Source organism: Physeter macrocephalus, chromosome 13, assembly GCF_002837175.3.
Source record: "Physeter macrocephalus isolate SW-GA chromosome 13, ASM283717v5, whole genome shotgun sequence".
Taxonomy (NCBI): Eukaryota; Metazoa; Chordata; class Mammalia; order Artiodactyla; family Physeteridae; genus Physeter; species Physeter macrocephalus.
Window position 1 is genome coordinate 84,936,420 of NC_041226.1, and position 13,838 is coordinate 84,950,257.

Consider the following 13,838-nt stretch of genomic DNA (forward strand, 5'->3'; position numbering starts at 1 on the left):
TTTCCCCACATCAGCAGGGAGGGGCGTCGGGGGGCTGACCTCGTGTAAGTCCCTGAGGGGCTGTGCCTGGACTCTTGTGCCTGGGGCTCCCCTGGTCCTGCCAGTGGTGGGGGTTCAGGCAGGAAGACATCCCCAGATCAAAGAAGTCCCCTCGGTGGTTTTTGGAGCCCCTCCCCAGCGGACAGAGCCTCGCATTCAGTCTGGGGGCGGATCATCCCAAGACTCCTACTGACTTCACAGGCAGGTACAGGCGACCAGTATGGAAACCTTTCCTGAGGACAGGTGGGTTTGCAGGGAGGAGGTAGGTGGGACCAGCAGGATGCTGGGTGCACAGACCCCCAGTCCCTGCTGTCTGCCCCTGACAACCTCCCAGCCTCAGGCCCTCAGACTGTCCTCCCCATGCTCTAGCCGTTCTCAGCCATGATATCTTACTCTAACTGCCAGACCTTTGCTCAGGCCGTTCTCTCTGCTGGGAATGCTTTCCCCACTCTAGGCAAGCCAACTCCCTCATCCTTCAAACGTCACATCTACAGAGATACTCTCTCCATTAGGACTAGACTTGGGCAGCCCAGGGATGGTTTGGCAGCTCAACTACCAGGACCCAGATCTTTCCAGCCTCCACTCTGCTTTCCCTAGGATGTAGCCTTTGTCTTCATGGCCCAAAATGGCAGCCTGAGCTCAAGCCGTCACATCTCTGTTCCAGGCAGCAGGATGGAGGATGGGACAAAGAAGAAAGGAGTCACAGGGTACTCACCAAACTGCCTTTTAGGGACTGTCCTTAGAGCTGTCATAGGACACATTCGCCTATCCCACTGGTCAATACTTAGTCACATGACTATCTGTCATGTGAGGGAGGCTGGGAAATGTTTCCTCCACTGAAAACTGGAGGGCTTGGCCCGCCAGGCTTTCCCACCAAAGCTCCCGCTGGCTTTTAGGTTGGGACGTAGCCTAAAGTGGTCAGACTTGGACCAACAGTGCTTTGAAATTTCGTTTTCTCAAGATGGCAGGATACTCTAAATTCTATTGCACAATAGATCTGTATCTGTTTTGTAGTAAAGCAATGTTTCCACCTTCTTCCCTGTAGATCTCTGAGTGAAATGGACTTTGTGGGACAATGCATAGTGTTTACCTGTTCACACAGGCGGCCCAGCTCTGTGAGCTCAGGCCGCAGCCTGACAAGTGCAGCTTGGGTCACTGCCAAGGGCCCCTCTGGCTCTGAGGCCATGAGGGGACTGAAGGATGGGGACAGTAAGGACGAAACGCAGGGTGTGTGTGTGTGTGTGTGTGTGTGTGTGTGCGCTTGTGTGTGTCTTCCTAGACTCTCCTAATAATGGCCATACTGTGTATTTTATATTTAAACACAGCATCGCATATTGCAGCCGACCGCATTTTCACTCTCATTGGTGCGTTAGACTCCATCATCTCCTAGAGTAAAGGGAGCCTTTTGCAGATGAGAAAACGGAGGACCGGAGAGCGAGGTGTCTTGCTTGTGGTCACTGAGCTGGTCACTGGTGATGTCAAGTTTAGAAGGCAGGTCTCCATGCCTGGAGCACGGCGTTTCATCACTGGGAGTTCTGAGGGCCGTACTGGCCTGCAGACACCATTTCTGAGTCTGTAAAGCTGAGCTCAGCTGGGGCTGGCGTCCACGTGGGCACGTGGGCAAACAGAGCCCAGAATTGGGAAGGGGTCGGAGGAAGATGTCACAGGCAAGAGACGCACACTCACCCCCCCTCCCAGCTTCTGGATCTTTCAGTAAATTATCCTTTCATCTCAGGAAGAGCTTCAGAAGGCTGGCGGCACTCCCACCTGTAGGGTTCAGATCTGTGAGAGGTGGGAAAAGTGTTGGAAGAGTTGAGTGGCCTTGAGCTTGGGAGTAGGACCACAGCACCCGTCAGTCCACCAGCTGTGCCCTCCCCTCTCCCACATGGCCCGCATGCCCAGCACAGGCGGGGGACAGAAGGCAGCCCTTGGAATATCCGTCCCCTCCCCGGAAGTCGCTAATCTCAAGAATAGGTGGAACAGGCAATGACAACGGGTGATATTTTGCAGAAGCCGAGGGATGCCCAAGGCGGGGTGGCGGGGGGGCCTTCAGGCAGTCCCAGAACCTTCCCTTCTCCTCTTCCGTGATTCCTCCCTCCCTTCTGCAGACTCTGGGGGGAACAGCCTGTTGGGCCGCCCTGGGGGACCCCAGGCACTCTGGCGTCCCGGGTGGGGGGGCGTGTCTCTCCCTGTGTGCCCCGCACCGAGTCGTCCTGCCTGGGGGCCGCGCTCATGGCCTAGCCCTCGCTGACCGCACTCTTGCTGTGCTCCTCCTGGCCCCCTGCCTCCTCAGCTGGATTAAGGGCCCATCATGTTCCAGCGTCACCTCTTCTTAACCTCGTGGGTACGTCTGCAAAGACCCTATTTCCAAATCAGGTCACATTCTGGGGTCCTGGGGGTGAGGACGTCCACGTAGGGAGCTGGGGGACACAGTTCAACCCACAACAAGATGGCCTCCCGCGTCACACGTATTTCCCTGCTGCGATCCATCCCAAATCACCCTCAGATGACCACAGGGACACTTCCTTCGCCTCCCACGAAAGTGCTCGGGGGCCATCTCGCCCCCCCGGCACTTGGCCCCCCGAGTCTGGCGCAGACTCGGCACCCACAGGGCATCCGATCAAGCTCATGAATGGACTGGAACGTGCTGTGGGCATCTCTTGCTCCACCACCTCCAGCCAGAGCCCCTGTGAAAGCCTCTTCAGTCCAGCTGAGGGGAGGATCCTGCCTGGTGATCAGGAAGGAATCCACAAGTCCCGGGAGGAGAGGGATCGCCCACCCCCCCACTGCCAGGTGGGCCCGGGTGAGCCAGCCCGGAGGGCATGATGACAGCAGACAGTTCACCCTGGACCCGTGTCCCTCAGAAGCCCCGCCCAGCCCGGGAGCTCCGAGGTGAGGTGTGCTGGGTGTTTCTTCCATCTCGGTGCTGGAAATGAGATCTCTTGTGTTTCCAGAATGCTCTCCAGCCCCCATCACCTCTCCTCCCCCGTGGCTTCCCCAAGGTCATTCATGGGAAGTCCGACCTTCCTGCTACCGAGGAGGCCAGCAGTCAGCACCAAAAATACGCCTGCAGGAGACAGGGCACTGGGGCCTCAGGTCGCCAGGGCAGGTGTGGGCCGCGCCCCGGGGCTGATGCGATTTTCTGTCTCTGGGGGAGGGAGGGCTGCCAGTGTGGCTCAACCACATCAGGTCCCCCGGCTCCGTCCGACCGGGGCCCCGAGGGCGGTTCCGGACATGCTGAGTGGAGGCTGCAGGCACGGCCTCTGGCTCTCCTGCTGGGCCTCCCGGGACCCAGCGGCGCATTCCCCAAGCCACGGGCTGGGCCAGAGGCCTCTGTCCTCTCTGGAGCCTCCCCTGGAGAAGGCCCTGCTCTTCCTCCTGAGGCTTGCCGCCTGCCGCCTCCCATCCTTCCCCATCCTCTGTAGCTGGGGAGAGTCTGGCGGCAGGCTGGCCGGCGTCCGCCGGGCCCACACCGTGAGCCAGACCCTTCCAGGCGTGCAGCCCCACGTACCCGGTCCAACCCGGCCTTTCCTCCTCGCCGCAGACTTACACCTCGGCTGCCTGCTGACGCCTGCACTTAACAGGGTCTCCGTCCCCAAAGCCCCGAGGCCACCACATTCCTCCCGATGCTCAGACCAGAATCCCGGGAGGTGCTGTTCGTAGATTCCTCTCTCCAGCCAACAGCAAGCGATGTCCACTCGGCTCCCAAAGCACCTTCCAAATCCATGTGGGTCCCCCTGTCTAATCCCACCTTCACTGGAGTCACCTTCACCTCCTGGGCCCGAGCCAGTGCCACCAGAGGTCCGCACCACCTCCTGCGCTCCCTGCCGTCCGTCACCAGACACCGGGGCTGCACCTGCTGCCCCCACGGGGCCCCCGCACCTTTCTTAGACCACCTGGCGCACCTGTGCCCCGCCTGGCCGCCCTCCTGCCTGCAGGCTTTGTCCTTCAAAGCTCCTACGCCAGCGGGAAGCTCCTCCCCCTGGAATGCCCTGCCCAGCTCTCAGACCCTGGATCTCAGAGGGGCCATCTCCTTCTGTCGTTAGACCTCAGCCTAACGTCACCTCCTGGGAGACTGCATCCCTGGACGCACCCACGTGCCGCCCCCCCATCCCATATACTCCGACCACCTGCTTCTCTGCCCAGTCGCTCCTGGGAGGCCTCCACCAATGTGCGCCTGGAGTGGATCACCACACACTGGGTGGTTTTAAACCACAGAAGTGTGTTCTCTCTGTCCTGGAGGCCAGAAGTCCAAGATCAAGGTGTGGCAGGGCCCCGCTCTCTCCGGAGGCTCCACGAGAGGACCTTCCAGCTTCTGGCGGCTCCAGTGTCCCGTGGCTGGTGGCTCCGTCCTCACGTGGCCTCCTCTGTCTCCCCACCTTCTCTTCTAATGACACTTGTCACTGGGTTTCGGTCCCACCTGGTCGAGGATGACCTCACCTGGAGATCCTTCATTTAATTACATGGGCAAAAACACTCTCTGCAGGCAAGGTCACAGATGCAGACTCGGGGTGGGCACAGCTTTTGGGGGCCACCACTCGACCTACTACATTGTGCTTTTTTTCCTTCCCATTTCCTAGGACCTCTGCACCTGCAAAAGCTTGACTCTGCCCTCCTCGTGGCCAGGGCAGCGGCCCGTCCATTCGTTTCAACATCCTCTGGGTCTGGCGCAGGTGGGCCCTCTAAACGCTGGCACTTTGCTCCGGGCCATCCCAGGTGGGGCATGAGGGCAGAGCAGGAGTCCCTTCTAGGCCCCCCGCCCAGGCTGGTAAAAATCCAGCGTGGAGACGTTTACAGGCTGGACGAGGCTCCCCCGCCGCAGCGTCCGTCCGTCACGGCGAGGCCCGACAGACATCTCGGGAAGCAGGACGGTCAGGCTCACCGGAGGACCCTCAGGACCGTGTGCGGCTGATACCCGGGCTCCGCTGCAGAAATTGCAAGCAGGCCCCGGGAACAGAGACAAATTGGCACCCAGAGGTGACGCGCGGGCGGGCGGAGCCCCCTCGTCAGGCTGGCAGCTCGTTAAGGCAGCGCGGGAAGCAGCCACGGGGTGAGTTCACAGCAGCGGACGGGGATGGATCTGATTCATCATTTTACAGGAGTTCACAAACGAGAAGGAGGTGAACGTGTGACCCACTTCTGCCGGCTGATGAGCACACCGGCGCTGGCAGAAGCGCTATGGCAACCGGAGGCACGGGCTTAATTACATCAGCCCGTGGTGCTTTCTCACCAAGATTAATGGGGAACAGACACCTTCACCTCTCCCTCCGTCAGGGAGAAAGAGAAGCCAGCTCTGTTGATGAGAGGAGACTGTGCATGCTGCCCTCCAGGCCAGATGTGCCCACGGACCTGCCAGGAGCCTGGGACAGACAGGGCCGTGGATCAGGGCATGCCCGACCTCGCCCTCTGCTTCCCGGGGGCCCCACGCCAGCTGGCCCTCTGGCCGTGTGACAGCCGCCTAGTCTGGCTGGGCTGGCCTTGCCTCTCCTGTGTTCCCCTGCCCACCTGGCCTCTGATGGGGTGCTGAGCACAGCCTGCCAGTGGGGGCGGGCGCTGGGGGTCTGGGGCAGCCCTGGGAGGGGCGTTAGGAAGGACAACGGTGTCACTGAGAACCCTCCATCTCAGGTCACCTCGTATCGGCACACGTCCGGGAGCAAGTAGAGAAGGTAGGGGGAGCCCCCCCAGACCCTACCTTCAACACCCTCTCCCTCTACCACAGGTGACGGGGTTTGGATTCCCAAACCCCTTCTCAGAGACTTCCGAGGGAAAGCATGCATCCCGAAGCACAATCTCGTGTGGAATCGCAGGTTAGGGTCTCAGCGCCTCAATCAGCCAGGGTAGACTGACAGAATCTCCGTCTCTTCATACAAGGAGGGTTTAGGGCCCGAGTATGGGCATGGCCATGGGGTCAGCCTCAGGCTCTGGCCACTCACGAGGCAGGTGGGCCAAGCAGCCCCTAGAAGCAGAGGGAACTAGCGCTGCGGAGGGTCCTGTTCTGGCGATTAAATGCCCAGCCTGGAAGTGCCACACCCCCCTTCTGCTCAGAGCTCATTGGTCAGAAGCTGTCACATGGCCCGACCACCCACAGGGACCCAGGAAGTGCTATCCGAGGTGGCTGGAGCGGGAAGCCGTGGTAATGACACCGCAGCAGAAACGTCCCCACAACCACCGGTGCCCGCCCCCAGGACTGCAGCCTTGGAGCTGTGAAGCCCTAAGGGCAGGGACCCCCCCCCCCACCCCGAGTGCCAGGCCCAGGTGCTCAGGGTTTGTTCAATTAATAAATCACTCCACATATGAAAAGAAGATGCTTCTGGTGCTTTGAAGGCACAGTCCCAGGGAAGCTCTCCATCTAGGCTTTGGGGAGCAGCCCCTGAAGGGTGATCTCACCCACTCTGACAAGTGCCAGCACCTGCCGGGTGACACACTCAGGGCCGAGGCTCCCCTTGGAGCAGAACCCCCTCCTGGATAATCCACTCCGGTCCCTGGAGGAGCTGGCGGTGGGCTCCTGCCCGCCTCCACGCCTCCGGCTTCTCCCTGCTCCCTCCTCTCCCGCGGTGTCAGAGCCAAGAAAAGACGTGGGGGACATCTCTGACGTTGCTGAGGGGGTGAAGGCGGGGCAAGTGTGCACGCCCTTCAGCAGCGGGGCCCGATGGCCCCCTTCCCAAGTCCTCACTGCTGCTGTCCCCAGCTGCCCGCCCTCCTGCTCGTCCTTTCCTGTCATCCATCCCCTGCCCCTCTTGGTGGCTTAGAGAAACTGCCTTGGGAGCAGAGTAACACAGGGGCCCAGACACTAGCTGTGAGTCCAGGCCCACGCGGCAGGTGCAGCACGGACGGCTGTCAGTGGGTAACTACTCTGTGAAATGCAGCCGGAGAAACCCAGGCCTCCCTGGGCTGTGCAGCGCCCAGCCGCGTGCCCCGGGCAGCTCAGCGCCCTCTGAGCCGGTTTCCTTCTTAGTGAAAGGGGCGGATGAAAGTGAGCCCTGGGGTGTGTGCGGGTTGGTGGCATCATGTCTGACCATGGGGGCCTCGGGCCGGGCTTGCTGGAGGGTCCCTGGTCCACAGCCAGCACCCCCCGCTCTAGAAAAGGGAGAATGTCCTGGGTTCAAATCCCGGCCCCTCCGCACACCGGCTGGGAGGCAGGCAAGTCTCATGGCCAGCCTGAGCCTCTTCTCTGCCTCCGTAAGGTGGGGACGGCGAGGTCCTGCGTCATGGGGCTGTGGAGTGGCTCCCACGAGACGAGGGATGCGACATTTCCAGCTCCCAGCTAAACACCTGGAAGAGATGCCGTGATTGTCCGCGGGGATGAGTTTGCTAACTGCCTACGAAAGTGTGTCCTGAATCGATTTCACATTCAGCACCCTGCTTAGGTGTGGAGGGCCCCGGGAAGGCTAATGCAGTCTCTTACACACGCGTGCACACACACACACACACACACACGTGTGCACACGCACGTGCGGAGAGCCCGGGGAAGGGCCAGTGCGCTGTCTCACACAGACACGCGTGTGCACACGCGCACACACTCGCAGAGAGTAGGGTACAGGGAGAAGAGCGAGGTCAAGGGCCCGGCAGTGGTGACGGCTCTGTGGGCCGGTGGCTGATGGCGGAGGGAAGATGGATGGCGGCGCGTTGCCAGGAACTGCAGGGGCAGCACTGTAATGTCATTAATGTCAGTTTTATTCCGGGCTCAGCTGTGTACTTTCAAGAGGGAAGAGCGGCAGGTAAGCGGCCCCTTCCCTGGATGGGCAGAGAACTCTCAAGACAGGAGACTCCCTGAGCTGGGAGGCGGCCTATGCTGTGCCGCCCACGGAGGGGAGGCTTCGAGGGACTCTGGAGCTGCTTTTCCCAAACGAGAAAAGAGATGGGACCAGGTCAGGGACTCTGACACTGCAGAACGGCGAGGACTCGGCTCGGGAGGGTGTGGGGCTTGTTCTAAATGCAGATAACACCCTCCAACCCCCAGGGGTTCTAATCAGGAGAGTCTGGCCGGGCCCAGAAATCCCATCCGCCTCCCCGGGTGATCCTGAAGCAGGTAGTTCCCGGTTGAACATATCACGATTTCTCTTGAATTTCTAGGCCAAACGTGGAGTCTGCTGTTTCTGTGACGGGGACCGGTTCCCTCGCAGGCCATACTGAACTTGATCACCCAGCGCTAAACTGGCTGTCTCATCCTTCCATCTACAAAAAGAACCGGCCCAAGTAACTGGCAGGAGGAACAGTTCAGTCTTAAGTCTCATTTCCTGGGGCTCTATCATGCACAGACCAAGAAAGTTTGCTTACGTAGATCCCTTCAGTAAAGGTTCAGTGAGGTAGGGGACCAGGTGGGGTGGAGTTGACCTATGTCACAGAAGGCTGACTGTGGTAACTTATCCAAATTCAGACTCTTTTTCTCCCCCACATAACATAACATAAATCCAGAGGTCTGCCATTCGTACCCCACAGTGACATCAGGGACCCACTCTCGGCCTCTTTCTTGGTCACAAAATGGCTGCAGCAACCCCAGACATCATTCACACTTTACGCTGGAGGAAGGGAGAAGGGTGAAGGGCAAAAGCTATAAGCACCTGAATCAGCCTCCTATGGTCAAGAAAATGGTGGCTTTTCCAGGAGTCCCACCTGCCGGGCTTGAGTTTACATGAGTCTCCACCAGAACCAGGTCTCAGGGGCCACCCTAGCTTCTGGGATGTGTGGTTGGGAATATCCACAGCTAAGCATGTTGCTGTGCCAAACAAACAAACGGTTTCTAAGGAGGGAGGGGAGGGGGAATTTCGAGGAGACAAGTTGCAGCGCTGTACACTGGGGATGTCTCCATCCTCACAAGACAGGATGGAACACGGGCCAGAAGGCTGAGGGAGAGGCATTTAATCCTGGTGAAGTAGTTCAGAGCATGGCGCACGCGTTGTTCAGCTGTTAAGGAACCCCAACTCCTGGGCAGCTTCTTCCCTTGTTAGCTGCAGTAGGAGGTCCTGCTCCTCTCTGAACACGCCCCCGGTGACAGGGCCATGCACGCAGGCCCTGGATAGAGAGCTTGCACGTAGCACTTGGTGGGTTGTGGCTGCATCATCGTGCTCACATCGTGACCGGTGCTTCTCTCTTTATTGGCTAAGTCACTACTGCCAAGACCCCGGGGCCATGGGGCCCTCCAGAGACAGTGCATCTCCCACACCCTCCCTGGATGGGGTTTTCCCTGCCTGTCTGGGAAAGATATCGGTCTCCTTATTCCTTGAAAACGACCAGTTTGGGGGTGCCACCAGCTGTCTGGGAGGAGGGAAAACTGGCTTCAAAAGAGTTGGGCAGGAGCCCTAAGAAAAGTGAGATGTGTGCGTCTCAGGTCCCGGCGGTGCGCTCATTGGACAATCAGTATCTTCCCCCGACCCCTCGCCCCCCTGACCCCGTCTGGCAGCCTGGCGGTCACCAAGTGTGAGGTCTGGGGCAGCTCCCACGGCTCCCCAGACCCTGGACACAGCTCGAACTTTGCCTCCTGGGGTAGCAGCAATGCAAAGAGTCGCCTGAAGGCTCACGGAGCAAGTGCTAGAAGCTTCCGCGGGGTCTGATCTTGGCTCCCACCTTCAGGGCCGCAGACGTCTAGCAATGGCTCTTTGTGAGGATTAGAGCTCAAAGCCTGATTAAAGCCCGTTCTAGGATTTGAGATGGTGTGGGGGGGGCGGTTGGCTTTGCCCTAAGTTAGAGACATTTTCCCTTCCTCCCTCCCTCCCTCCCTCCTTCCTTCCCTCCCTTCTTTCTTTCTCTATTTGTCTAACAAGATTCCTCATGAAAATAACACAAGTAGCTGCTGCTTCCCAAAGCACAAATCTGTGCCAGGGCCGTGCCGAACGCCTCCCACTCTTTATTCCATGCAATCGTCACAACTACCCTAAAGTCACTATTACTGCTTCCCCATTTCACAGATCAGGAGGTTGAGGCTCCGGAAGCACAAGCCCCAGCTCAAGGCTGCAGAGCTCATGGGCAGCAGAGGCAAAATGCAAACCAAGAAATCTCAGCTGGTGCAAAGTCTGAGCTCACGTCTGTCTTGCTGTAATAGGCTTACAGCAGATTTTTGGTGTTTTGTTTTGTTTTGTTTTTTTAGTACCAAGGTGGTAATTGGAAAAAATGCAAAAAAAAAAAAAAAAAAAGAGAGAGAGAGAGAGAAAAATCAAACCAGCCAGTTTCTTTCACACACACACACACACACACACACACACACACACACACACCTCACAACTTCATTAGAAATGTGATTCGACCAGCCAGTTTCCCTCACACACACACACACACACACACACACACACACACACACCTCACAACTTCATTAGAAATGTGATTCGCCCAACAGTGTTCTGGTGCATCTGGAGCCCAGCTTGAAGGGCAGGGCAGTGCAGGTGGGGCGGAAGAGGTCAGCTGGGGCCAGAGCCTGGGGCAGGTTGGTTTGCTGGCCTCCAAGGCCATCTGAGAGCCGCACGCCAAGCCCGCAGAGGAGAGCGCACAGCCAAATCTTCTGACTCTGAAACCCAGGCTGGCGCGTCAAGGGCAGCACGTCCTCTGGGGGAACGGTCCCCCCTCGAGAGGAGAGTGCGCCTGAGCTAGGCCATATGTCAGGGATCTGAGACACATCTGCGTGGAAAGTAGGGACGTGGGAGGGAAGCTGGAGGTTAACCAGCTCTTCCCTGCACCGGGCTGCAGGTGCACGGAGGCGTCTAGGAAGCAGGTGGAGGTCTCTCAGGATGAGTCAGGAGTGGCAGGCGCGCCTCCCTATGCAGCCAGGAGGAGGTGGAGCCTCCCCGGGCTCTGGAAACACCAGCGCCTGCTGTTCATTCCTCCGAGGAGAGCAGAGCCCTGGGACAGAAGGACTCCGGCCCGTAGGCCGGCCGTGTCCTGCCCGTGGACAGAGCTCCTCCGAGAGCTTTGGGCCCTGGGTCTTCAAGAGGAGGGCGGAGGAGGCATCCCCTAGGACCTCCCACCCTTGGGACTGGGGAAGTGGTCCAGGCTCATGGTAACTTTCTCCAGATGTCCTTGGGGGCAGCCAGATGTCGGCAAAGAGCTTGTCCTTACACCCCGGTGATGAAGGGCTGGGCTCTCTCCAGCCGAGAAGCGCACCCATCACCACAGTGGTGCACGGAGACCCGCTAGATGCCAGCAGACAAGAGCCAACTCCAGCGAAGGGACGGGACTCCCCAGGAGCCTGAGCCACTGAGTTCCATAATGAGAGGCGGCAGTGCCCGGCGGCGTCCCCTGGCACCCCGAGCCTGGGTTGACGGCCCGTGTACCGCTTGCCTTACCAGCAGACCGGCCTGGTGATCGTTTCAGTGTGTTGCCTGGAGGGCCCTGAGGAGAGCCCTGTCCAAGGTCAGCACTGATGCTTCTCCAGCCGGGATGGGAGCAGTGGCTCTCTGGGGGTGGTGGGCAGGAAGGGGTCAGAGTGGTCCTGCGTGCACGTCCTGGCCCTGACTCCCGGCTCACACCTCGGGCGGGCCCACCTCTCCAAGTCAGGATCATGTCAGCGAACTGAGGTGATGCTAACATCCTCCAGGCTTACGTCAGACAGGGTCTTGAGGCCGGTGAGAGAAGGATGGTTAGAAGGTGCAAACACCGGGTTGGCTGGAGTGGGACGGGTGAGGGAGAGGTGGACGGAGCCCAATCTGTGGCTGATGTGGTGCCTTCTGGACGCCCCACTGCTGTGGGTGTGCTGGGAAGAGGTGCGTGCCCGTGGGGTGCTCCGTGGGGCATGGGAAGTGGCTCAGGGGCAGCGTGGGGCAGCGAGGCCAGGGTGGGGGGACCCCACCGGGCTGCGTGGGAATCTGGCCAGGGCTCTGGCCGGCTCCCAGGTCAGGGTGGCCTGGGCACAGCTGCTCTTCTCTGTGTCAGGGCCTCCCTGTGGGATCTGGGCTGGCATCCCGCAGGGCTCCACAGAGCCCAGGCCCCTCCAGAGGGTCTGCAAAGAACGAGGAGGGAACAGAAGGTTCACAAATCTGTGACAGCCCCCAAGGCACTCGGGGCCAGTGAGCAACCTAACGGGGCAGGAAGGAGCAGAGGGCATCTCCCAGACGGAACTCAGAGCCGGGCCTTCTCCACGGAGCCCCCGTGGGCTGACTTCCCACACTGCTTTGGCGGTGCAAGGCTGCGTCCGGCCATGGGGAGAACAGCAGCCATCTCTGGGCAGGGGGCCAAGGGGGTCCTTTATCTTTCTCAGCCCCAGGCTCCTGGCCAGAGAGCGGAGGGCCTGAGGCTCAGGCTACCTCCTCCCATGGACCACCTCGACCTCCCTCACCTGGCTCCACCAGAGCCTCTGAGGTCTGGGCTGGGTGGCCAGTCCAGCATCGCTGCTAAGTAACCACAGAGGGGGCTCGGGGAGCCGGGCAAAATCTGCTGGGCTTGGACGTGTTATGTTCTGCCGTCTTTCTAGGTCCGCCTGCAGCTCCACAGCCGTGGCTTTGAATTTCACACCCAGGGCATTTGTTACGGAGGCGGGAGCCCGTATTTATGGTTGCTAACGGATTTTCTCGGGAAGGGATGTGCCACAGCCATCTATAAATTTAGGAGGCGGTGGAGATGCGTCCGTGCACCTAGATGGAGATGGATACGTGTGTTGAGAGCTCAGCGGCCTGCCTGGCTGGGAGGGAGACGGATCTCCCCCGGGCCGCCGAGAGGCAGCTCATTTGTTTGGGGGCGAAGGAGGGATGGGGAGGGGCCCGAGCCTCCCATTTGCCTGGCTACGTCTCAGAAGCACCTGGGCCTGGGCTACCCTCCTCTCTGGGCTCCACATGCCTGTGGGAACGGGGGCTGGAAGGACCCGGGGTGGGGTGGATGCTGGCGGGTGGGAAGTCAGGGAGGCAGCAGCTGAGGGGCGGGGAGCTGAGGACACCTGTTCTGCTCACGGTGGCCCTGAGCTGCACGGCCCTGGAGTTAAGAATCAGAACCCGATGGGATGCCAGACGGAGATGGCGCTGGAGCAGATCAGGGGTCTGCAAATCTGCCCTCCTGGCCGTCCCAGCCTCTGTGGGAGGAGCCCTTTCCCCTGGGCATCATGGTACACTTGGCCCGAGTGACAGCCAGCCAGGGCCGACCACAGGCCCTAAGAGGCCTCGCGTGTCTCCCTCCGTCCTCGGGAGTGTCGTCCCTCACCCCCCAGGCAGCCGCTGCATCCGTAGAACCCGAGCCACGGTGACCTTCTCACTCCAGCCCTTTCTCTGTGGACACCCGGGGTTCTGAGCCCGGAGGCTGGACGCAGCTGGGGCATCCATCTTGCCTTCTGAGCTCCGGCACAGATAGGAGGGCCGGTCATATCCAGTGTCCACCCTGCCCTGGCCCCCAACCTGGAGAAAGCCGCTAACCTGCCCATCTCCACAGGATTCCTTTGGCAGCCACTGCGTCCCAGGCCCTGGACTGGGTGCGGGCCTGAGAGGAAGCAAGGCGGCCCAGCTCCCAAGGAAAGTCATGGCACAGCAACTCCTCCCAAAGGCAAGCCCCGGGCTGCACTGCACCCTCCCAGGAAGCCCATCCCCAGTCGGCCAGAGTCCTGCCCTGTGCGTCTCCCAAACACTCCGCCCTTCTTTTCTGTCCTCAAACCCACCTTTCTGGCCTCTACCTCGGGATCTTTGCACGTGCTGTCCCTCAGCCCACAGCATGTCCTGCCAGACCTTGCACAGCTTGGAGAGGCCGGGCCTGACCACTCCTGCTGCCTTGTCCCCGAGGCACCTGCATCTCGCGCGTTTCTTGGTGCTAGTCTCTCTCTTTCCCAGTGGACACGGGAGCTGGGGCCTCGTCAGTCTTCTCACAGCTGACCCCAAACTCCTGCTGGGGATGCA